The sequence below is a fragment of the Protopterus annectens genome, chromosome 6.part1, assembly GCF_019279795.1.
Source record: "Protopterus annectens isolate FY-2018-M chromosome 6.part1, PAN1.0, whole genome shotgun sequence".
In the NCBI taxonomy this organism is placed as follows: Eukaryota; Metazoa; Chordata; order Ceratodontiformes; family Protopteridae; genus Protopterus; species Protopterus annectens.
In genome coordinates this window covers 331,375,607-331,400,047 of record NC_056738.1, presented here as the reverse complement: position 1 = coordinate 331,400,047, position 24,441 = coordinate 331,375,607, and the positions used below count along the sequence as shown (strand labels likewise).

General features: G+C 43.0%; 1 protein-coding gene across 4 annotated transcripts in view; it reads left to right on the top strand.

The window, feature by feature from the left end:
• The first annotated feature begins 1,319 nt into the window (after positions 1-1,319).
• Positions 1,320-24,441, top strand: part of ZDHHC4 (zinc finger DHHC-type palmitoyltransferase 4) — a 193,010-nt gene continuing 169,888 nt past the window's right edge. For 2 of the 4 annotated variants that reach the window (XM_044075750.1, XM_044075753.1), the window contains exon 1: positions 2,040-2,158. The gene's annotated coding sequence lies outside the window, so the exon portion shown is untranslated. Of the gene's footprint in view, positions 1,369-2,039; positions 2,159-24,441 lie in introns of those variants that run through there. The other 2 variants (XM_044075752.1, XM_044075751.1) reach the window with 2 other exon arrangements.

The following is a 24,441-nucleotide window of genomic DNA, read 5'->3' as shown; positions in this document are numbered from 1 at the left end:
TTCACAAAGTGCGTTTTGATGCAAAATCTATTATTCCTTTGTATAATGTTCTTATTCACTTAAAAAAAATGACCCTGTACAAATCCAGACTAACCTACTCACTCTTCACTTTGTATTATTATATTGTATAATAAATAAATAAACATAAATAAATAAATAAATTCCCTGGCTAACTGTAGAAACTGTCTTATAATAAGTCTGAAACATCAGCTCACTTCTAATGTATTGTACTACTGAATGATATGCTACTTTGCTCAACTTTGTGTTCTAGCAAGAGAATTAATAATTGTAAAGTTTTTATTTATTTATTTATTTGCAGTTTGTTTACCAGGGTGGTCCATTGGGCCATCAGGAGCCCATTTTCAATGGAGTCCTGGGGAGAAATGCTCCAAAAAGTACAGCTAGTTAAAAATAATATTACAAAATACAATAGTATAATTCTAAGTTACACAGAGCTACTAAGAAAAGACATAACTGTAAATCTACAAGTTACTGATACAGAGGTAAAAGAGAATTTAGAAAATAAAATGTCAGAGTAGATAAAGTATCACAATTTAACAATAATCAAGTTAGTTCCAGCTAATAAAGGTAGTGCATAGGACCCTCATATATATGTATTAAGGTCAAGGAGGAATAAAGAGTGACCGTTGCTAAAAAGGTGTCAGCAGAATTGTTTGAAGTAGGAATGAATTATAGAGATATTATGTAGGATGAGACCAAGAGCATTCCCATAGTGATGTTAGGTGAGAGTGGAGAAGAGATTTAAAGATAGAGAGACTGTTAGTGGTATGGATGAGAGGTGGGAGGGAGGTCCAGTGGCGTGCGAGGCAGAAGGAAAGAAGATGTTTGCCAGGTGGGCGGGTGGGTTTATGCAGTTCTATTAGATTTTGTTGGATGGATCGTAGGCATCTTCTAGGAAGATACATTTTAAAGGTTGAGATGAGGAGGGGCAGAGAGAAGGGCTAAATATAAGTTTATGTTTTTATTTGTTTAAGTTTTTATGTATCTATATGTAATTGTATAAAAAATATAACTGTTAAGTCTTCTGTGTCTATGTATATGTGGAGCTTTTCTCCCCGGGCCTCCGCTGAAAATGGACCTGTATCCAGTCGGACTTTCCCGGTTAACAAAGGTAAAATAAATAAAATACTGTCCTGCAGTGTTTAATTGCCGCACTTATGATACAGTACACTGAATGACCACAAGAGGGAGACAGATCGTAGCTCCTCAAACTTGAGATCTCTGTGTTAGACTTCCCTTGCTGTACAGAAAACAGTGGTGATGCCAGAATATCGTAGTTTGCATTGCTCCTTCCCGTTCCTGTTTGCATTAAAAAGTTATATATTTCTCCAGACTTCTCGCATAAATGTAAGATGTGCGTTCATGATTTTCATCTGTTTCCCCATACAGCTAAAGCAATTGTTTTGATGGGAAATTCTATTTCTAGGCAAGATATGTGGACATACAAAGTGTACATTTTAGTTTATACAGTTTGCTGTCGCCTCACAGTAAGACGCTGTCCGGTTCGATTCTCAGCTAGAGCGTCTTCTCCGTGGAGATATGCGTGAATGGGCGTACCTTTGTTGAAGGTTGTGCGTCAGGCCTGGCAAGCCGGTACGTAAAAATCAACTGCCAATCATTAGCGGACCGGAGTTCCGCTGTGGCGACCCCTAACCGGGAAAAGCCGAAAGACACAAATAAAGTTTATACAGTTTTAGGTATAGTCCTCCCTCGGTGATTCACAGCATTTCCGAGAAAAGCCTTAAAATTCAGTTGAGCTGGCAATAACATTGACAGAAAGGATTTGATACTTTGAAGCTGAGACAAAAAGTATTAATAGACACCTGTTACGTTAGTGCTGACGATTGTAATACTTTTACACAAACTAAAACTAAAGGCAGTTTTTGTACTTCACTCTTTACAGTAGACATGAAGGTGTAGCACAAACCTCTCTAGAGAAGGCACTATAGTATGGCCCATGTTCCCCTGCAGAATTGAGATGAATGGTATACCCGTGTGAGCACGTGGGGATTTGGAAAAACATTGAGGAAGTGGTTGTAGTTGTAGTTTTGCCTGATGTTTATTCTGTGAATTCTGACTGGGGCTGAAGGCTATCTAAAGTTTATGCATGTGTTCCTGCCCTGATATCTGCAGTCTGGTAAGAGTCAGTCAGACTGAAGTATTTGTTAACAAGCTATGATTTAGTCTATTTTATGTAGACAGTGGGCTGTTGTTATGTAGGTTACATTATTTCACGTAGAATTGAAATTGCTGAGGTCTTGTTAGTAATCACTACAAGTGTATGGAATTTATCCCAAAGACTCTGATTTGCAGGAAATGTTTATACCCTTGAACACCAGACAAAAGACATAACTGAAGTTACGTCTTGCACTGGTAGTACAGTTGGAGACGAATATTAAATTACTAGAGCTGCCACCTTTTTAGAATCCCAGACTGGAGCATTTACTAAGTATGCTGTCCTGCAGGGTAAACCACACCCCCAGCACAAAGGGCATGTTTTTTTCTTTACTACAAAATTATTTGTCTTCTTTCGTATTGTATTCTTATGTTTTAAATACACCATTGCTGCTTTCCACAGTATTATAGGTGCGATAGACAATACGTTTTTCTTTTGCCTTTTTTATATGTTTTTGCAGGACACAACTGTCCAGCTCAGCAATGCCACGTAAAGAATGAATGATTGCTGTTAACTGGATTTTTCATATGGGAAATCTGCTTTTTTTCTGGTCAGTACTAGCCATGTGGATAGGAAATATCTTGCTTGCATGGGTTTAGGAAGTGTGTCAAGGGTTTTAAAAAGGGGAATGATAGTCATACTGGCCACTGGAAAGAATGAGTCCTGGCAGAGTATCTCAACATACTTTTTTTCCCTCTGCCTTACTTTTTTCTTCTACTTTTTATATTTATTTTAAGCACATAGAATACACATAAGGAACATGCTGGAGGGATAGATTCCTGTCCCAGAGACTTCCCATACTCTGGAACAAACTACCTGTCTATATCAAACAAAGCTCCTCATTAGCACTGTTCAAGAAAAATCTTGATGATTGGGTGGGAGATAGAAAATTCACCCCGGGGATCACTTCTGTGGCTCTGCTCAACAGTGGCACAGGAAAATAAATGTCTTGGTTGGCGAAAGCCAGGGTATCTTTGGCTAGGTTTATATAGGCCCTAGGGCCAATAGCCTAGTACCTACCTATGAACCTATGTGTGAACACAGCAGTAACATATGATAGAGAACTATATATATTTAATTTGATGTAAATCATTATAACTGAAACAAACCTCTAAACTGTCCAGATTTTCACAGACTGTCTACATTTTTTCCTCATATTTTCATCTGTTTCTCATAAAATGTTGGTTTTCTGGCAAATCATTAAGGATTGAAGTCAGAAAATAAAGGCAGCCATTTGAGTTTCAGACTTCATGTCCTTCAGAAAATTCATGCTAATGCAAGTTTGTAAGAGCAATATTTAAAAAGTGTCCTTATTTTATTGCCTTTGTCCCCCATTATTTGTGGCTTTGTCTAGGTTTCTTACTCTAAGAGGTTGACAGGTATGAGCTGAAATACTATCCTAAATAAAATAAAAGGTGGAGCATTTTTGGGCATACTGGGGCAATGCGGCAACTGCCTCATGTACACAGACAATCCTCTCCTCCTACCACCCAACACTACAACCTGCCAGAGATGCACTTACATAGCCAAACTGGAAGCAAAACTCTCTCTGGTCAAGATTGTGCTAGACAGTCAAGAGGAGAAGGCTAACACCTGCATTACACCTCTAGCAACTCATAGCCCTTCAAAACCCACACCATCAACACCCTTACATAGCAACACTAAACCCACATATGCAGAGGCCCTTAACATTAACCTGCCCAAGCAACAAGAACCTCCGAAGCCGAAATGCAAAGAAACACCAGTCACAACCAAAGTGACACATAGCTCACAACACCAGTGTGCCACCCAACAACAGCCCCTAAGGCAAGACAATGTACCCAACATTTTAGTCATAGGTGACTCTATAGTCAGGCACACTGATGTCCTACTCACCAGGCTGAACAAGGAGAAAATTACAGTCAGCTGCCTGTCGGGTGCCAGGATCCGCCACATAACGCATGCACTCAAGTCACTCCACAACAAGTACAAATACGACTCTGTCATTGTCCATGCTGGAGTGAATGACTTGAGATGTACCTCCCTGGACTACATGAAGAGAAACATGGAAGAGCTCTTGGATCATGTGACCCAGGCAGGTATGACACTAGCCCTGAGTAGCATCCTGCCTTCTCCCAGAATTATACCTTAGTATAAGGACAAAATGATTGACTTCAACAATTGGCTAAGCTTCTGCTGTCATTCAAAGGGGATCCAGTATTTGTTTGCCTGGGAAGACATGATCGACAAACCACGATGCTTTGCCAGAGATGGTCTGCACCTGTCACCCCTGGGATTCAGGTTACTGGCTAAAGCTCTTGCCACCCCTATAGTGCCTTTTTTAGGCAAGGTTCAAAGGATAAAACCATCACCGTAACAGATACAAGCATGCAAAATCTGAAGGTAATGCTAGAAATCTAAACCTCAAAATGCACTCTCTCGAGGCACTCCTAAAAATGGAGAACATCGATATCTGTGCAGTGACTGAGACTTGGTTCAAGGCTCCAGAGAGCACCCCTGCAATACCAGGCTACAATTCTTACCACACTTTTCGGCCACAAAACCAAGACCGAAACACTAAAGGTGGAGGAGTGTCCATATTCACCAAGGATATTCACACTTCCAGGCTAGTTGCCCAACACAATGCATCTGAAATTCTCTAGGTGCAACAAACACTAGGTAAGACTGCAATCCAAATTGTAGCTTGCTACAGATCCCCCACCATACCCCAAGATTCTCACTACACCTTCCTAAACATACTGGAAAATATTAAGATACAACCAAACACCCTAATACTGGGTGATTTCAACTACCCTGCCATTAATTGGGAAAACTGCTCGGGTGCCAACTCCTTTTCCAAACAGTTCTTGGAATTCATAAATTCCAGCGCCCTGGATCAACTAATCCATTGTCCCACCAGGGGCTCCAATATCCTAGACCTGGTCATTACCAACATGGGAGAGAAATGCTCCACACCAGTGGTCACCCCCTCATTGGTCAGGTCTGACCATAAGCAAATCACCCTTGACATCCACATCCCACCCCCACCCCCAGTAAGGAAACCTCCTTAAAAAACTTCTCCAAAGCCAACTTCATGCTACTGAAGTCAGAAGTGACAAACTTCACAACACCCACGCAGACGGGATCTGGAAGTTCGACTGCAGAATCCTACACTAAGGCACTGTATGAGCACATCCACTCGTGCATGAATCGTGCCATCCCAAATAGAACCAAGATGCTTTTCTCCAAAAAAAGGAAGCCAATCTGGTGGTCCCCTGCTATGAACAAACTATACAACAGAAGGAAGAAACTGTTGCAGAAAAGAGGAAAATCCCAGGATGCAAAAAACTCCCTCACCAGCCTCAGTAAGAAGCTGAGATCCCTCATAAAATCCTCAAAAGCTAGTTATGAAAATAAAATTGCCAAAGATTCCAAAGACAACCACAAGGCATTCTATAGTTATGTCAAGAATCTAAATGAAAATGCTCAGATCTGCTCTGAGCTACAACAGAATGGCATTAAATTTACTGATCGCAAGGATATTGCCAATATCCTGGCAGATCAATTTAGTGCCAACTTCACCCCCCTCTCACCCCCTAAAGGGCCCATCTCAATACCAAAAGATTGCCAAATTCTGATAATCACAGCCACACAGGTAGAAACAGCACTCTCCAAAGCAAGGAATACGGCATCCATGGGACCAGATGACACCCCAGGCTGTGTACTACATGAACTACAAAATGAACTGGCACCACACCTAAGTGTCATGTTTAATCATAGCCTCACCTCAGGCTTCATGCCCACTGAGTGGCGCACAGCTACAGTTATCCCGCTCCACAAGGGAGGATCCGACTTGGATCCCGGGAACTACCGTCCCATCAGTCTGACAAGCCTGATCTGCAAAGGCATGGAACGCATTATTGTGGAACTTATAAACAGGGACACTGGCAACCTTCAAACACTGGACCCCACCCAGTTTGGGTTTGTGAAGGGCCGATCTTGTCTCCTGAATCTGATTGACTTCTTCGAATCAGTCTCCAGAGCTGTGGACGAGGGTAGGCCGGTCCACACAGCCTATCTGGACCTCGCCAAGGCCTTCAACACCATCCCCCACTCTGGAATCATAGATAAACTTACTAAGCTGGGCATAAATCCCTATGTCACTCGATGGGTAGCCAACTGGCTTACTGACAGAACCCAGACTGTAAAAGTAGCCAACTCCAAATCTAACTCCAGACAAGTGAGAAGTGGAGTACCTCAGGGTTCAGTCCTGGGAACACTTTTGTTTGGCATATATTTCTCTGAAGTACAGGCCAACACTAAGGGACTCTGGCTAACAAAGTTTGCAGATGACTGCAAACTGGGAGGCATTATTGAATCCCCAAATGATGTGGATGTTCTACAAAAGGGCCTTACAGAAACAGATGCCTGGTGCCAGAGCCATGGGCTCAAGCTTAATGCCAAAAAATGTATAGTTATCCCCTTTGGAAAAAAACATGTACCCATGAACTACCACATAGGTGGCAGGACACTAAACATCGAAAGTGTGATGAGAGACTTAGGGACACAAGTGGACAGTGGTCTCACTTTCGATAACCACATCACCACAACAGTCAGGAAATCCTTCTATGTGGCACACCTCATCACTAAGGGCTTTTCATCCAGAAAAAAGGAGGTCATTGTCCCACTGTACTCATCCCTCATTAGACCCATTATGAGTATAGTGCCCCATTTGGTATGTACCTCACAAGACATCTGCAACAGCTGGAAAGGCCACAGAAATACCTCACTAAAAGAATCACAGGCCTAAAGCAGATGCCATATGCTGACCATCTAAAAAAACTCCAGCTATACTCTGTGGCATATCGTCTACTCAGAGGCGATCTCTGCTTAACGTACAAGGCCATGTCAAACCCTGAGCTGTTGGACATGCTCCACTTAAAGAAATCCCAATCCCTCAGAGCCACACGCTCCAGGGATCTAAACCTTATCATCACAATGAACAAAACATGCTGGAGGGATAGGTTCCTGACCCAGAGACTCCCCATACTCTGGAATAGACTGCCCATACATGTCAAGCAGAGCGCCTCATTGGCCCTCTTCAAAAGGAACCTTGATGATTGGATGGGAGATAGGAAATTCACCCCGGGGATCATGTCAGTCGCCCTGCTAGACAGGGGCCCAGAGAAGTAAATATTGTGGGAAGAAATTTCCAGGGAATTGTTATGGCTAGGCTTGCATAGGCCTTAGGGCCGATAGCCTAGTACCAACCTATGAACGTATAATCCACATAGACTACATGAAAATATAATGACACCTTCCAGTTATTACTCTTCTTTTTGACTATTATCTCAGAATATATCCCGTTACCTAGTCTCTGATAGGGCCCAAATTCTAGTTTCATGGTTTAATCCCCTCAGATGTGTCATGAGTATAAATATCCTATACTGATCTTTAATGCGAGAATATAGGTTGGTGCTAACTGAGGTGGAGTTCAAACAGTACATTATAATAAAACGGCTGACAGCTACAAGCAGAGGGTAATTTTGCCAATGTAAATAGGAACAAAGAAATACCAGTATGCACTGCCTTACAACACATTCACATACATGCAAACTGAATAGCAGCTGTAAAACGTATGGGGCCTGATTCTAAAAGACTTGCTAATGGTGTGACTTAACTGCTCTGTAGGCCTGCTTTATACATATGCCTTTCACCTGAGTTAGACAGTTGCGCCAAAATCTGACCCATGGTCTTCTCTAGGGATTCCCTTTGTGCCAGCAGTAGCAGCCTTGTTCCACTCCCAACCACCAGAAAATGAGAACTCCCCATGGGTATACTTATCTTTTGCCCCTTGGGTCTGCTATGCAGCATTATGGCCCTATCACAAACCTCGTTACTGGCATCTCAAGTGGAAATCCTAACAGTAGGTTAAGATCCAGTACCTTTTAATTGTTTGACAAGCATTTAGCACCAAGGTCAACTTCTTTATTCCAGGAGATCCCAGAACAATTAATGATCTTATGGGAGACAGCAAAATTCATAGACTCGTGGAGTTCTTACAAGATTACTGATTTGTAGGAGTTAGTGGTAAAGATAATTGGTGCAATAACATTACTTAAAGTACAGTTTTGTACCTACCATAAATGTAGATGTTCGAGGATATCCATTGCTGCAGTCCTGACATATGGGTATTCCGCTGTCCACCATCGGCCCGAATACCAAAGGGCTAGAATCTGGCGTCGGTCATGGCGCTAGAGGCTGACGTCAGTATGTGCCAGTACAAATGCGCATGACCGACGCCATATCCTCAGTCTTTCTTGCCTCAGACGTCAGAATGCAAAAAACACCACCCAAAACCCAAACCTAAATAAGGGGGTAGGAGGGAGGGAAACTAGGACTGCAGCAATGGATATCCTCGAACATCTACATTTATGGTAGGTACAAAACTGTACTATGTTCTTCGTCTACCATTGCTGCAGTCCTGACATATGGGTAGAATCCCAGAGCAACGGAAAACAGGGAGGATGGCCAACTAAATAGAATTAGGAGCTGCTAACATGCCCTGTAGAATAGCAGTGGCAAACCCAGCCCTAGACCTAGAATAAAGAGGTAAATGATAATGCTTAGTAAATGTACGTACAGAACTCCAAGTAGCTGCCTCCAAAATGTCCTTAGCAGCTACCCCTCTCAGAAAAGCAGTAGAGGTGGCCGTAGCCCTAGTAGAGTGAGGCCTGATCCCAGCAGGCACATCTTTCCCATGATGAGAATAACAAAAAGCAATACAATGGCCAATCCACTTGGAGATAGTGTGTTTTGAAACAGCTTTCCCTTGTGAAGTCAAAGCAAAAGAAACAAACAACTGTTGAGATCTTCTGAACTCTTTGGTTCTGCTCAAATAATATCTTAATTGCCTATGCACATCCAAAGAATGCAAAACTTTTTCCCCTTTATTTTGGGGGTCAGCATAAAAAGTAGGCAAATGTATAGATTGGTTCAGTGCCACATTTGAAATTACTTTAGGCATAAAAGTAGGATTAGTACGTAAGGAAACTCTGTCCTTGTGAAAAATCAGAAATGGTTCTACTGCCATGAGGGCCTGTAATTCAGAGACCCTTCGAGTAGAAGTAACAGCCAACAAAAAAGCAGTCTTCCAAGACAACAACTTCAACTCAGCTGTAGCCGCAGGTGCAAATGGAGGCAGAGTCAGCTTCTCCAAAACAAAATTAAGATCCCTGGCTGGAGTGGGAGCTCTTCTCGGGGGTCTTATATTCTTTGCCCCTCTAAGAAACTGTTTAACCAATGGATGAGAAAACAAAGGAGGGTCACATTCATAGTGAGCAGAAATAGCTGCAGCATGCACTTTAACAGAAGAGAAAGACAATCCCTTGTCCAACAAAACAGTCAAATATTGCAAAATACAACTCAAGTTAGGCAATTTAACATCAAAGCCTTGAGCTGCACTCCAAAGAAAAAATCTCTTCCATTTATCAGCATAAACTTTCCGAGTAGTAGGACGCCTGGCTTCCAAAAGAACATCCAAAACTTGTTGTGGAAGCTGCAGGCCTTCCTTCCTCAAAACTGAATTCTCCAGGCTGTCAGGTGAAGAGATTGCACCCTGATATTGAGAAAATGATTGTCCTCCTGAGTCAATAAGTGAGGAATCTGTGGTAATGGCCAAGGTGTCCCATGAATTAAACTCCTTAAGAGAGGGTACCAATGTTGTCGAGGCCAATCTGGTGCTATCAGAATCATTCGAGGCTTTTCCCTCCTGACTTTCAACAATACCTTTGGAAGAAGAGGCAAAGGAGGAAAGGCATACACGTGCAGGTTCCTCCAGCTGAAGGACAGTGCATCTATTTTCCAGGCTTTCGGATGAAATAGCCTTGTGCAAAACTTTGGCAGTTGATAATTCAGAGGAGAAGCGAACAGATCTATGTCTGGAGTTCCCCAAGCCATGGTCAACTGCAGAAACACCTGATGATCCAACTTCCATTCGCAAGGATCCACAATCTGTCTGCTCAGAACAACTGCTAAAGAATTTTGTGCTCCTGGCAGAAACTGTGCTCGAAGAGTGATGTGCAGTTTTAAAGCAGTTTCCTATACTAGCATTGCTTGTCTGCACAATGGATAAGAATGGGTTCCCCCTTGCTTGTTGATGTACCACATGACTGTTGTGTTGTCTGTTCGAATCAACACCAGTCCTGATTGAAGTAGGCTCTTGAATGCTTCCAAAGCAAATTGAACTGCCAGCATCTCTTTCATGTTGATATGTAAATGAAGTAGCTCTGGGGCCAAAGGTCTTGAATCCATTTTCCTTGAGATGAGCTCCCCAGGCTGACTCGAGCGTCGTCGTTAATATCTGACATGCCTCTGGCTGGGTCACAGAGAGTCCCTTGTTTAGGTGACATTCCTGAGCCCACCACAGAAATTCTTTTGTATGCAAGGGAGAATCTGAATGACAGTGTCCAAATCGTGGCTGTGTTGAGTCCACACGCTTTTGAGATACCATTGTAACTTCCTCATATGCAGTTTGGCATTGGGAAGCACTAGAATACAAGATGCCATGAACCCTAAGGCTTGAAGGACTGTCCTTGCAGTCAGCCTGGACATTACTGAAAGCTGTTGGAAGTATTGATGAAGATGTCTTTGTTTGTCCAGGGTAAGAAATGCCATCTGGGTTGCTGTATTCAGTCTCACACCCAGAAAACACATCTCTTGTGAGGGTACTAGACTGGACTTTATTTCGTTCACAGAATACCCTAGGCATCTTAAAACTGTCATTACATAGTGAAGATGTTGAAGAAGTACTTGCTTGCCTTGAGCCAGAATCAAACAGTCGTCCAGATAAGGATAAATTTGAATTCCTTGTAGTCTGAAAAAAGCAATTACTGGAGCCAGGACTTTTGTGAATACCCTGGGCGCAGTAGACAAGCCAAAGGGCAATGCAGAGAACTGATAATGCAAATTCCCATTCCGAAATCTCAGGAACTTCCCGGAACTGGGCCTGAGAGGAATGTGAAGATAGGCCTCTTTGAGATCCAGAGTTACCATCCAATGATTTTTGCCCAGCATAGGCAGCAACTGCTGCAACGTTAACATCTTGAACTTTGGAATTTCCAAAAAGGTGTTTAGAATGGACAAATCCAGAATTGGTCTCCAAGTATTTCCTTTCTTTGGCACTAAGAAAAGACGGGAATAAAACCCTGTGCCCCTTTCTGCAGAAGGTACTTCCTGTATTTAGAGAAGAAATTTTTGCCTGTGCTTCCAGTCTTTGCTGATGAGGCACATCTGGCACACCTTTGAAAGGAGGGAAAGTGTGGAAATAAAATTTGTAGCCTCGATTTACAATGTCCATTACCCATTTGTCCTGGGTAACCGAATGCCAATTCTTTGCGAAAAGTCCCAGTTTTCCTCCTAGAGGAGCTGCCAGCATGGCAGAGTCCGGCAGCTGAAGATGCAGGTCATTGAGTTTGTTTCCGAAAGGACTGACCCCTGCCCTCCCCAGCAGAAGGGGCAGAAGAACCCAAAGTCCTAGGAGTAGCAGGGCCCTGAGAGGAAGCTCTACCCCTACCTCGCCTAGACCTGCCCCTAGACTGATAATCTGAAGAGGGAAAAGACCACCCTTTAGTAGGCCAATTCCTACTGAACTTAGGGGGCTGAACCTGTAAACAATCCTCAACTGTCTGCATAGACTTAGCTTTTTCCTCCATTTTTTTCAAAACTGATCCAACCGGAGGGCCAAAAGAACATCAGACTGCAAAGGAGCATCCATAATTCGAGCCTTAACATGCTCCGACAATGTCTGGTCTTTTAACCAGGCATGCCTGCGAAGAACTGAACTAGTAGCAGCCACCCTGGAAGAAGCCTGTAAAGCATCAAAACCACATTGCAAAGAATGCTTACCAACTTGGTCTGAACCATGCACTAAATCCTGAAGCTCTTTACATTCAACACCTTCAGATAAAGCATCAACTTTACATTTCAATTGGCCCAGCAAATAATTTTGATACCTGAGCATATGAAACTGACAATTTAAAGCTCCCATAGCTAAAGTGGAAGAGGTATACAACTTCTTACCCCACCTATCCAGAGCTCTAGCATCCTTGTCCAAAGGAACAGGATTCTTAACCACAGCAGCCCTGACACCCTTGGGGCCTTGAGTAATGGTTTCTGGGTCAGCCCTAGGACTCTTGTATAAATACTTGTGAGCTTCCGGTACCCTGTAGTATCTATCTGGTTTAGCAGGGGCAGGAGGCAAAGAGTCAGGGTTAAGAGAAGCCTCAGAAAATACCACCTGAACAACATCCAATACAGGGGGAATAGCCAAAGGCCTATGCTGAGGCAAAAACAAGAATTCTCTAAGCCATTTACGAGAATCAGAATAATTCTGGCCTTCCCATTTAAAATGCTCCCTCATGGAATGCAAGGTTTCAGAAAAAGAAAAATCTTCAGGAGGGGACGCAGAGGGAGTAGAATCCTCAGCCTCTGAATCAGAGTAGGGAGGGAAATCCTGGAGCTCTTCCACAGAAGAATCAGAGTCATTGGAAGACTGATCCAGACCCTCTATCCCTGGCTCTACCCTGGGCCTTTTCTCAGGGGGAGGCATAGAACCCCTAATTAAAGTAATCAAATCCTCCGCCATCTTTAACATGTGCTTTCTAGCAGCTGGACCCTGTGGACTGACACCAGCAGGGGCAGATTTAGATTTAGAAAGGCTTTTACTATGAGAAGGGGGAGGCCTAGAAACCCTGTGAGGGGAGGGAACCACCGACATCTGAGAAGCCCCTTCAGCCTGGCCTACAACAGGAGAAGCCACTTCCTGAAGTAGCAAAGGCTCCCCTTGAGACTCCGCTAAACTTTCAGAAGGAGCCGTTGAAGTAGTCGGTGGCTCTACCGAACCGGCGTCCGCAATGGACTCATCTTGTTTGGACCGCAAAGATTTCTCTTTGCGTTTTTTAGCCGAACAGGGCGGAGAATCCGACGGCAAGTTATAATTGCACCGTTTACCAAACACTAGCCTAGCACAGTCCAAGCGACGTTTAATAGTGCGCTTATTAAAGGTAGCACAAAAGCGACACCCAACAACGTCGTGCTCAGGCCGTAAACAAGGAATACAGAGTAAATGGTAATCCCTATGAGGAATCTGTTTCACACAAGAAATACAGTTATTAACTTTTTCTGACATCCGATAATACCGAGGCAAGAAAAAAGACAAAAGTGTCCCCAACGGGGTACTTAGCCCAGCTTGGTCTCCGGTCTGAAACTCGAAAACCGACAATTCCAGAAAGCCGAACGGCACTTGCAAACGCTGCTTCTGCTTAGGACCACGCGGCAAGAAAGACTGAGGATATGGCGTCGGTCATGCGCATTTGTACTGGCACATACTGACGTCAGCCTCTAGCGCCATGACCGATGCCAGATTCTAGCCCTTTGGTATTCGGGCCGATGGTGGACAGCGGAATACCCATATGTCAGGACTGCAGCAATGGTAGACGAAGAACATCTTCTGTTTCTTTTTGGGAACAAAATGTTATTATTTTTTATTAGAGAAGAAACTGCATAATATGCAATGACATTAAAAAAAAAAAGAAAGGGCAGTCACACTATCCTTCCTCAATGGTTCCAGTAATGTAAATAGTAACCAGAAAAACACTGCAAGGTAACAATTTTCCTGTGTATAACAAAATATTCTGGATTGCTACCATTCATAACTACATGTGTGTTGTGAGCAGTAGGAGACAATTTGTCTGTCTAGTCTGCAGTTAGTATACTTCTATAAATTAACAAGTGTCTAACCAAGACTGTGCCTGCTTGAGGGTGCCTGATAAGTTATTTTGTATCACCCATTCTGGTAACTCACTGCAAGCACTGACTGTCACTTTGAACAGATATATACCTGGCTTAGGTTGAGGGTTATAGCTTTTACTGGTTGCACCTTCTTCACCACATTCTTTTACTTCTTCAGTTCCACTCCAGTCTAATTCCCATTCATGATCTTTTAAACACAGATTATGTTCTCTCTGGTGCTCCTGTTTTGCAGTGATGCTCCCAAAACCTCCCATTATATTCTATTTCCTCCAAATCCTTTACTGCTTTCCTTTGTACCGTACTGGTATGTCTGTATCACTGTACAGTACCTAGAACATCTCACTCTGTTCTAGATGAGGCCTGATAATTACGCTGTAAAATACTAAAATAGCGAAACAAGGTTCCTTTCCATGAAGTCTGCCCCTCCCCCAAAGGCACCCAAGTTGCCTGTTGACCTTAGCTGCAGCCTTTAGCTCTATATTTTATGGTTCTATAGTACTTTTATCACCATCACTACAATGTCCTTCTTATTGTCCGCCTGCCTTAGGTGTATCCACCTCACAGAGTGTGCATCACTTCTTGGTTGGTGTGTTCCAGATGTCGTACCTTAAAGTTTCTGCATCAAGTCTTGGCTGCTGTCTTTTTTCAGATCCTTTGCTGGGTTGCGTCTCCTTAATCTTCCACAGTTGTCCCAACGTTAATGTAATTTGCAGACACTGACCTCCACAGTTATCCCAATGTTAATGTCATTTTCAGACACTGACCTCCACAGTTGTCCCAACGTTAATGCCATTTGCAGAGACTGATCTCCACAGCTGTCCCAACGTTAATGCCATTTGCAGACACTGACCTCCACAGTTGTCCCAACATTAATGTCATTTGCAAGCACTGATCTCCACAGTTGTCCAAACGTTAATGCCATTTGCAGACACTGACCTCCACAGTTGTCCCACCGTTAAAGTCATTTGTAGACACTGACCTCCACAGTCATCCCAACGTTAATGTGATTTGCAGAGACTGACCTTCACAGTCGTCCCAACCTTAATGTTATTTGCAGAGACTGACCTTCACAGTCATCCCATGCTTAATGTCATTTGCAGAGACTGACTTCCACAGTCATCCTAACCTTACTGTCATTTGCGGAGACTGACCTCCACAGTCGTCCTAACATTAATTTCATTTGTGGAGACTGACTTGCACAATCATCCTAACATTAATTTCATTTGTGGAGACTGACTTTCACGGTCATCCTAACATTAATTTCATTTGCAGAGACTGACCTCCACGGTCGTTCCAACTTTAATGTCATTTGCAGAGACTGAGCTTCACAGTCGTCCTAACATTAATTTCATTTGTGGAGACTGATCTTCACAGTCGTCCTAACATTAATGTCATTTGCGGAGACTCTCCTTGTTCTCAGTACTGACAGGAGATGACTGGTCCCAGAAGCAGATCTTGGACAGATTTGGAAAGGTTACCATGAGGTGTATACATAACCTTTCCATTTTTAGAGACAGCCTTATCAGGGTGCTTTAGCACAAGGACATGCAGTGCCATGGTGGGCTGTCTCTGCAGCCACGTTACATGCTAATTAGCCATATGCTGTCCCCTGGGACTGAATGCAGTAAGGCATTTAATCACTCAGCTCTGTAAATTAACACTGCCGCTCCTGGCTACTCATGTTGATGAACTCAGCCAAAGATCCATGTTCACTCTTTGTGGTAGAGGTAAGCGCTGGGGAGTTTAGTGGACAGGCGGTGTTAGGGGACACGTACGTTAATTGCAGGACTACATCTGTGAGTGTGCATCTGTACAAGGTAGGTGTTTAATATGTGTGTGTGTGTGTGTGTGTGTGTGTGTGTGTGTGTGTGTGTGTGTGTGTGTGTGTGTGTGTGTGTGTGTGTGTATTGGGGGATAAATGAGTGAGTCTGCCTGTGAGTCTGGTGGGAGGGCAGTGTGGGTGTTGTGTATCTGTGTTTGCATGCATGTATGAATTTGCATTGTGTGTGGGGGGTGGTATTGGGAAAGAGGGGAGCTGTCATACCTCCACACGCCACTAAACTAGTGACCACATATTGCAGCACTTGGGGGAGGGGGGACAGTTGACACCAAGAATAACTCTGCACTACATGTCTTAATTACAAAAGACATGGGTTGAGGGAAAAACACTAGCTACCAGGGATAACTCTAACCATTCCTACCTCATAGAATATTAGTCCAATGCACTTTTTGGAGACACTGGGGATATTTGTAAATATTTTTAATTATTTACTGAAAATAAATATGTAAAGTAAAAGGGAAGTATGAAACTCTAGTGTCCGATATGATTTTTTTGATTGCAATAGTATGCAAGTCATGAGAGACCGTGACGGGAGGCTTCAGTACAGTGCAAGGAGAAACACTAAACAACACCAGGGATAGTATTCAAAATATTAATACAATTGAATAAAAAGTTAAAAAAACAGCTCTACAATCAACATGAACTCTTTAAACATTCATATGAGTAAAATGATAATGTCTTGCAATACTGAGTAAATGTAAGGATACTTGATTTATGAGGACAGGGACAAAACCATGAAAACAGACAGCAGAGACACTCGGTCAGCTCAAGAACAAATAAGAGGTGTGTGTGTGTGTGTGTGTGTGTGTGTGTGTGTGTGTGTGTGTGTGTGTGTGTGTGTGTGTGTGTGTGTGTGTGTGTGTGTGTGTGTGTGTGTGTGTGTGTGCCAAAGCAATTCCTGAACCACCAGTGTTAACTACTGCAAGAAAGTATTAATCTACACTTGCAATAGTTAAGGGTGATTCAGAAACATGTAAATTAACCAATAATGAGGTCCTTCCTCATTGTGGCAAATGTGTCTCTGAATTACATACTACTGCATCATGGAAACAGTCTCTTTTACTGCTGTCTTTGCAGTGAGTGCTGGGGTTCTTTCTTAATCTTTCAGCCTGTATAGGTTCATAGGTGTATATTAGGCTAATGGCCCTGGAGCGTTTACAAGCCCAGCCATATGCTAGGATTACCCTAGCATCATGCCATCCAACCTTAGTTCCCAGTACCTCTGTCGAGTAGAGCCACTGGAGTGATCCCCGGGGTGAATTTTCTATTTCCCATCCACTCATCAAGATTTCTCTTGAAGAGGGCCAGTGAGGTGCTCTGTTTGACATGTATGGGAAGTATATTCCATAGCATGGGCCATCTCTGGGTTATAAACCTGTCCCTCCAGCACATTTTGTTGATTGTAGTAATGAGGTTGAGGTCTCTGGAGCGTGTGGTGCGGAGGGATTGGGATTTCTTTAGATGTAGCATTTCTAACAGCGCTGGGTCAGACATGTCTTTGTAAGTTAAGCAGAGATCACCTCGAAGTAGGCGATATGAGACAGAGAATAGTTGGAGTTTTTTTGAGTCTGTCCATGTAGGAAAGTGCTTAAGGCCTAGGATCCTGTTTGTGAGGTACTTTTGTGGCCTCTCCAGTTGTTGCAGGTGTCTAGTGAGGTACATGCCAAATGGGGCATTGTACTCGATGATTGGCCTAATGAGGGAAGAGTAGAGGTAGACAATGACCTCTTTCTTCCTGGATGCAAAACCCTTAGTAATGAGATGTGCCACATAGAAGGACTTTCTGACCACAGTGGCAATGTGGTGGTCAAAAGAGAGGTTGCTGTCAACCTGTGTTCCCAGATCTCTTATAATGCCTTCTTTGTTCAGTGGACTACCATCAATGTGGTAATTCATGGGAACTGTTTTTTTTCCAAAGGAAATGGCGACATTTTTTGACATTGAGCTTAAGGCCATGGTTCTGACACCAGTCATTGGTCTCAGCGAGGCCTTTCTGTAGGATGTCAACATCACTTGGGAAGTTAATAATGGCTCCCAACTTGCAATCGTCTGCGAATTTTGTCAGCCAGAGTCCCTTCATGTTAGCCTGGACTTCTGAGAAGTAGATACCAAACAGGAGAAGACCCAGGACTGATCCCTGTGGGACTCCACTCATGACTGGTCGGCAGTCTGACTTGGAGTCAGCTACTTTCACACTGTGGGTTCTATCTGTGAGCCAGTTTGCAACCCACCTAGTGATATAGGGGTTGATGCCTAGCTTAGTAGCTTAGTGAGTCTTTCTGTGATTCCTGAGTGGGGAATGGTATCAAAGGCCTTGGCCAGATCAAGGTAGGCTGTATGAACCACCTTGCCTTCATCCACAGCTCTGGTGACTGACTCAAAGAAGTTGACCAAGTTGAGCAGGCATGATCTACCCTTCACAAAACTAAACTGTGTGGGATCCAGAGTTTAGAGATTCCCTGTATCCTTGTTTATTAGGTCCATGATGATATGTTCCATAGCTTTGCATATCAGGCTCATCATACTAATGGGGTGATAATTCCCAGGGTCTGTAGTCACTCCTCCTTTGTGGAGAGGGATGACTGCAACAGTTTGCCATTCAGTAGGGACAAAGCCTGAGGTGAGGCTGTGATTGAACAGGGCACACAGGTGAGGTTGCCATTTCACTCTGTAGTTCATGTAGAACGCAGACAAGGATATTGTCAGGTCCCATAGAAGCTGTATTCTTGGCCTTGGACAGTGCTGTTTTAACCTATGCAGCAGTAATATTGGGTGCCTGGCAATCTACTGGTATTGTGATTGGTCCCTTGGGGGGGGGGGGGTAAAGTTGGCACTGAATCTGTCTGCCAGTATATTGGCAATATCTGTTGGCTTGTTATAGGAGGTACCATTGTGCAGTAGCTCAGAGCAAATCTGAGTATTGCCATAGAGATTCTTTACATAACTATATAAGGCCTTGTGGTTGTCTTTACTATCTACTGCAATTCTGTTTTCATAGCTAGCTTTAAAGGATTTCATGAGGGATCTCAACTTTCTGTTGAGGCTGATAAGGGAGTTTTTCCAGTCTTGGCACTTCACCTTATTCCGCATCAGTTTCCTCCTTCTGTTGTAGAGTTTGTTTATGTCAGGGGACCACCAGATTGGCTTCCTTTTTATGGAGGAGAGCTTCTTGGTTCTATTGGGTATGGCGAGATCCATGCATTTGTGTACATGTTCGTACAGTATATTGGTGTATGATTTGGCAGTCATGCAGCTCTTCTCCATTTGCATGGGTACCGTGAAGTTAGCCATCTCTGTTTTTAGGAGCCCAAAGTTAGCTTTGGAGAAGTTTTTCATGGTGGTTAACTTTGTGGGGGGTGGGGAGGTGGGAGGGATGTGGATTTCCAAGGTGATTAGTTTATGATCAGATCTAACAGAGATGAGTTGACTATTGGTGTAGAGCAACAGTCACCCATGTTAGTAATGACCAGGTCAGGGGTGTTGCTACCTCTAGTGGGGGTAAGAATGAGCTGGTCCAGGGTATTGGAATTAATGAATTCCAGGAAATGTTGGGCAAGTGTATTGGTACATGAGTAGTTTTCCCAGTTAATGGAGGGGTAGTTGAAGTCTCCCAGTATGAGAGTGTTAGGTTGGACCCAAATATTTTCCAGGGTGCTTAGGAACGTGGAGTGTGAGTCTTGGGATATGGTTTGGGACGTATAACAGGCTACGACCGGAATCGCTGTCTTACCCAGTGTTAGCTGCACCTGAAGTATCTCTGATGCATTATTTTGGGCTGCCAGTCTGGAGGTGTGCGCATCCTTTATGAATATGGAAACACCATCGCCTTTGGAGCGTCGGTCAAGTTCTGGGGCCGAAAGGTGTGGAATGAGTTATAGTCTGGTAGTTCAGGGGTGCTTTCTGCTGCCTTGAACCAGGTCTCTGTTACAGCACAAATGTTGATGTTCTCCAATTTAAGGAGTGTTTCGAGTGAGTGCGTTTTGAGAATTAGACGTCTACCATTGAGCAGCATGACCCCCAGATTGCATTTGTTTGTAGGTATTACGGTGGTAATTTGGTCTTTGGAACACTGCCTAAAAAAGGCACTGTAGGGGGTGACAAGAGCCATTATTCTGTCAGTTTGTTTTGCTATCATCTTTTGTGTCCGATTCTCCAGCCATCTTTACACCCACCTCAGTGTTTTCCTCTCAACCCTTAGTCCTCCTAGCTTACTTTGCAGCCCCCTGTGGAGAGATGAATTGGATGCCTTACTGAACACTAAGTAATCTGAATCACTGGGATTCCCTCTGTAGTTCTGCTGTAACCCAGTCAGTGAACTTGCTTCTCTTCCATATACTAAGACATGGCATATCCTAGCAATTAATTCATTTGCTCTATATAAGTTACCAGTATGTATTTGGGAATTTTTCTGCATAACTTTCACTGTTGCCAGGATTAGGTTCATGAGTTTATATGTCAATGTATGGTCATTTTCTCTGTTACCCCCCCCCCCTTTGTAGAGAGGCACCACAGTAACATTTTTTTCTAGTCATCTGGTATTTTCCCACCAGCCTGTAATCTGTTGAAGACATACCTCTCAACTGTAAAGATTTTTACAGAATGTCCTGATTTTTGCCTCATATTTTTGGTCCGTTTTTCATAAAATTGTGTTTTGTTTTTTTTTTTGGCAAAGTAGTGGAAAGTCATTAAATTGGGTGGCCACGGTGGTGCAGCGATTAGCGTTGCCACCTCACAGCAAGAGGTTCTCCGGTTCGATTCTCGGCTGGGGTGCCTTCTGTGCGGAGTCTGCATGTCCTCCCTGTAGTCGTGTGGGTTTCCTCCGGGTGCTCCAGTTTCCTCCCACATCCCAAAGACATGCTGTAGGTGGATTGGACACACTAAATTGGCCCTAGGTGTGAGTGTGTGCCTTCTGTGGAAGGTGGGGTGCTGGGCTGGCAACTCAACACTGTAAAACTCCACTGCCATCCATGAGCGGACAGATGATCCACTGTGGCGACCCCTAACCGGGAAAAGCCGAAAGAAGAAGTGGGAAATGATTAGAAAATAATGGCAGACTTTCAGACTTCATAACCTTCCGAAAATTCATGATAATGCCAAAACTGTTATTCTATCAACTTTCCATGTTTGTAAGAGCAATATTTAAAATTTGGCCCTATTTTGGGGCCTTTGTCCCACTTTTAATTATGGCTTTGTCCAGATTTCTTGCTCTAAGAGGTTGAGATGAATGGTTGAAGACCTGTGTTAGAAATGTTACTAGTACCTGCCCAGATGTCTTTATGATAAGTGATATGCCTAGAAGTTCTACAGGCTCACCTAACAGAATTATTCATGTTTCAGTATGTATAAGAAAAATTATTTTAAATTATTATGTCATTTTCTCAGCTTTAATGTATTTTAATGCAGAATGGCAAGTTTGTTCTATGTGGAGCCCCTTTTCTTGTCCAGAAGCAAACTCATGTAACTGATGTTAGTCCATATTAACATATGCCCAGATTTAATAAATTCCATGTAGGCATAGTGTAGAGCCTACACAGAAGTTACCGTGTCTGTGGTTCTCCCTCAGTAACGAGCCATGCATATTAATGATGGGGCATTGCTGATGGAGAGCCATAGAACACAGTTATTGAGTCAGTGTAGGGTGTGTTACACTAACTGTGTCCGCAGATGAGTAACACACCCCCTGCACTGTTCAAGTGCATGATATCAATTTGCGGCATAGTGGTGCAGCAGTTAATGTTGTCACCTCACAGCAAGAGGTTCTCCAGTTTGATTCTCGGCTGGGTTTCCTTTTGTGAGGAGTCTGCATGTCCTCCTTACGTTTGCTTGAGTTTCCTCCAAATACTCCCACATTTCAAAGACATGCGTCTGGAGCATTTCTCCCTGGGCCTCTGCTGAAAATAGGCTCTGTCCTAGTCAGACTTTCCCGGTCAACAAATGTTTAAATAAATAAATTAATTAAAAAATTTTTTAAGTTTGCGCAGCATGCAGCAATTGACACGTGCCAGACATCTAAAATAGAAACTGGATGCATTTAATTTGATTCGAAGGTCAAGTTTTAAGCATTGGTTAGTGGGTTTGCGTGGCACAACACTGGGCTTAGCAGTTCTTAAAGGTGGCTCAGAGGTATATGGAAAATTATAACAGCATTACAGATATCCATGTAACCAAGTTGATAGAGTTATGGCCTTATGTGCAGTAGGTGCGGGGTTTGAATACGTGAAAGGGAAATTAAGCAATTATTTTCGAAACACAATTTATGCCAAATATTTTTAAATCATGATCTGCTGTGCTCAGCTAAGCTCTGCTAAACCTTGCTAAGCCATGACAAGCACTGCTTAAACAATCCCTGTTTAGACACTGCTTGGCTGTGCTTAGCTGATTTGCGTACTAAGTGTTGCCAGTTTAAGCACTGCTCAGCCGTGTTGGTTTGCACAGTGCCAAGCGGTGCACAGCATTTTTAAAAATTGCCCAATGATGCGTAAGGGCAGGAAAAAGGGCTATGTTAAACCAAGTAGGTGGGAATACACCATAATCTGTTGGAGGTCTCTCTCTGAAGGATACAATGGCAGGCGTTGGAGAGGGTTCACCTTTTCAGGTGCAGCAGTGGGGCATTGAGGAGTCCAGGGTCATGGTCAGACTCCTTGTGAAAAACTATGCAGACCGGCTCATGCAGGGAGATTACCGGGCCTCTGAGCACAAAGCGGAGACCTGGGACCGGCTAGCAAGGGACCTCACTAGTGCAACTGGTATCCCCCCACACAGATGAGCTGTGTCATCACCACCATGAAGACCTGAAAAGAAGGAAGGGGGCTCTATTAGACACCTTGATTCAAGACTTCCAGGTGGGCAGTGTTCCACATGTGTGTAAGTATGTTTACCTGTGTTTCACCAATATTTAATCTTTAATGTCTGCTAAATTGATATGCATAATGGTGTGCTTCTTTCCCAACAGCTGCAGAGGTGAGAGCTCACAACGTCAAGGCACATGCAGGACGCCTGGCCAGGTTGCGCCATTGAGTGTGGTAAGTACAGCTGTATTATGCTGTCTATAGTCAAATAAGACAGAAAGAGTAGAACATTAACCATATATCTGCAAAACATTTTTCGTGCAATAACTGTGGAATTACAGCTGCATAATGTCAACTGTTATGCAAGAAAAACTCAAAACTGTTCCAGTAAATACATGAAGGTATCTACAATAAACTGTTGTACAATTCTTGTAGAATTAGAGCTGATATTTCAACCCAGTAACAATATATTGTGTATACCTGCATTTTATTTACTAATGTATAAGTTACCTAGTATCTCTGTCATGTTTGCATCATGCATGTGTGTTCAACTGTCACTGCAGTTTACTATAACACTGTAGTACTAGTACCAGGTCATGTTTTGTTTCCAGGTGATCTCCAGGTAAATATCAGTCAGTCAGACTGTATCAGTGACTCAGTAGGTCAGTTTGTTAAATGCTGTGTACGAAATACATTTTGCCACACACAGACCAGAGTTCGAATCCGGTGCTATGTAGTGAAAAAGATTACTGAGTCAAATGTGTTATGATGACAGATATTCTCTCCACAGGGACTACTGGTAAATGGGTGAGGTAGCCCTTATTATGTGTAAATAATTGTTTGTTCAGATGTCACAGACTGTTTAAAATCAACCACCAATGTGCTATTAATGCATAAAATAAAGGAAATACATGAAATAATAATAAAGTATAAAATAAAAGAAAAGTAATATATAATCTTGGTATGCCTGTATGCCTGGAGTGTCTTGTAAGGTTGCTGCAGTCCCCTGCAGTCACTGCTATTGGGTTCTATCCCCATGCCTGATAAAAATATTACAGTATCAGTCACGCATTGATTACAAATATCATTCTCTCCACAGGAAATACAGGTAAATGGGTGAGATAGCTCATATTATGTGTAAATTGTTTGTTCAGATGTCAGACTGCTAAAATCATTACCACCAATGTGTTATTAATGCTTAATTTAAAGGAAATATATGAAATAATAATCAAATATATAAACATAAGGGTGTATGCCTTGAGTGTTTCGTAAAGGTTGCTGAATCAGTTAATACATGTGAAGCAAATGTCCCCTGCAGGCACTGCTGTTGGGTACTATCCCCATGCCTGCCAAGCAAGGCATGACAATTGTGTACTCTCTTTACTGTACACATGCATGTCTCTCAAGTGTCACACTGTCACGGAATTACCGTTGCGTAATCCCTCTGTCACAGGTGTATCATCAACATGATTATATGTCAATAGCAAAGTAACAGTACATCAGTCCACAGCACACCATAGTAGTTATATAGGTCCACCTGATGTGCAAATGTTCTTTTTAATCATGTACCTGCAGGTGTTACTGCTTGGCCCATAGTGTCCCATGAAGATAGCTTGAGAGGTATGTACATGCTACAGCTGCTATAGGGCACATTTACACATAAAGAAAGGACAGACCTGTAGAGTAGATAGCATTACTGTTGTCAACTATATAGCCCATGATGGTATTAATGGACTGTATCTCTCTCTCTCCCCAGACCTTATCTTCATATATTTGTTATTGATATATATTGGTTATGGTTTACTAGTAACATATGTTGTTCCATA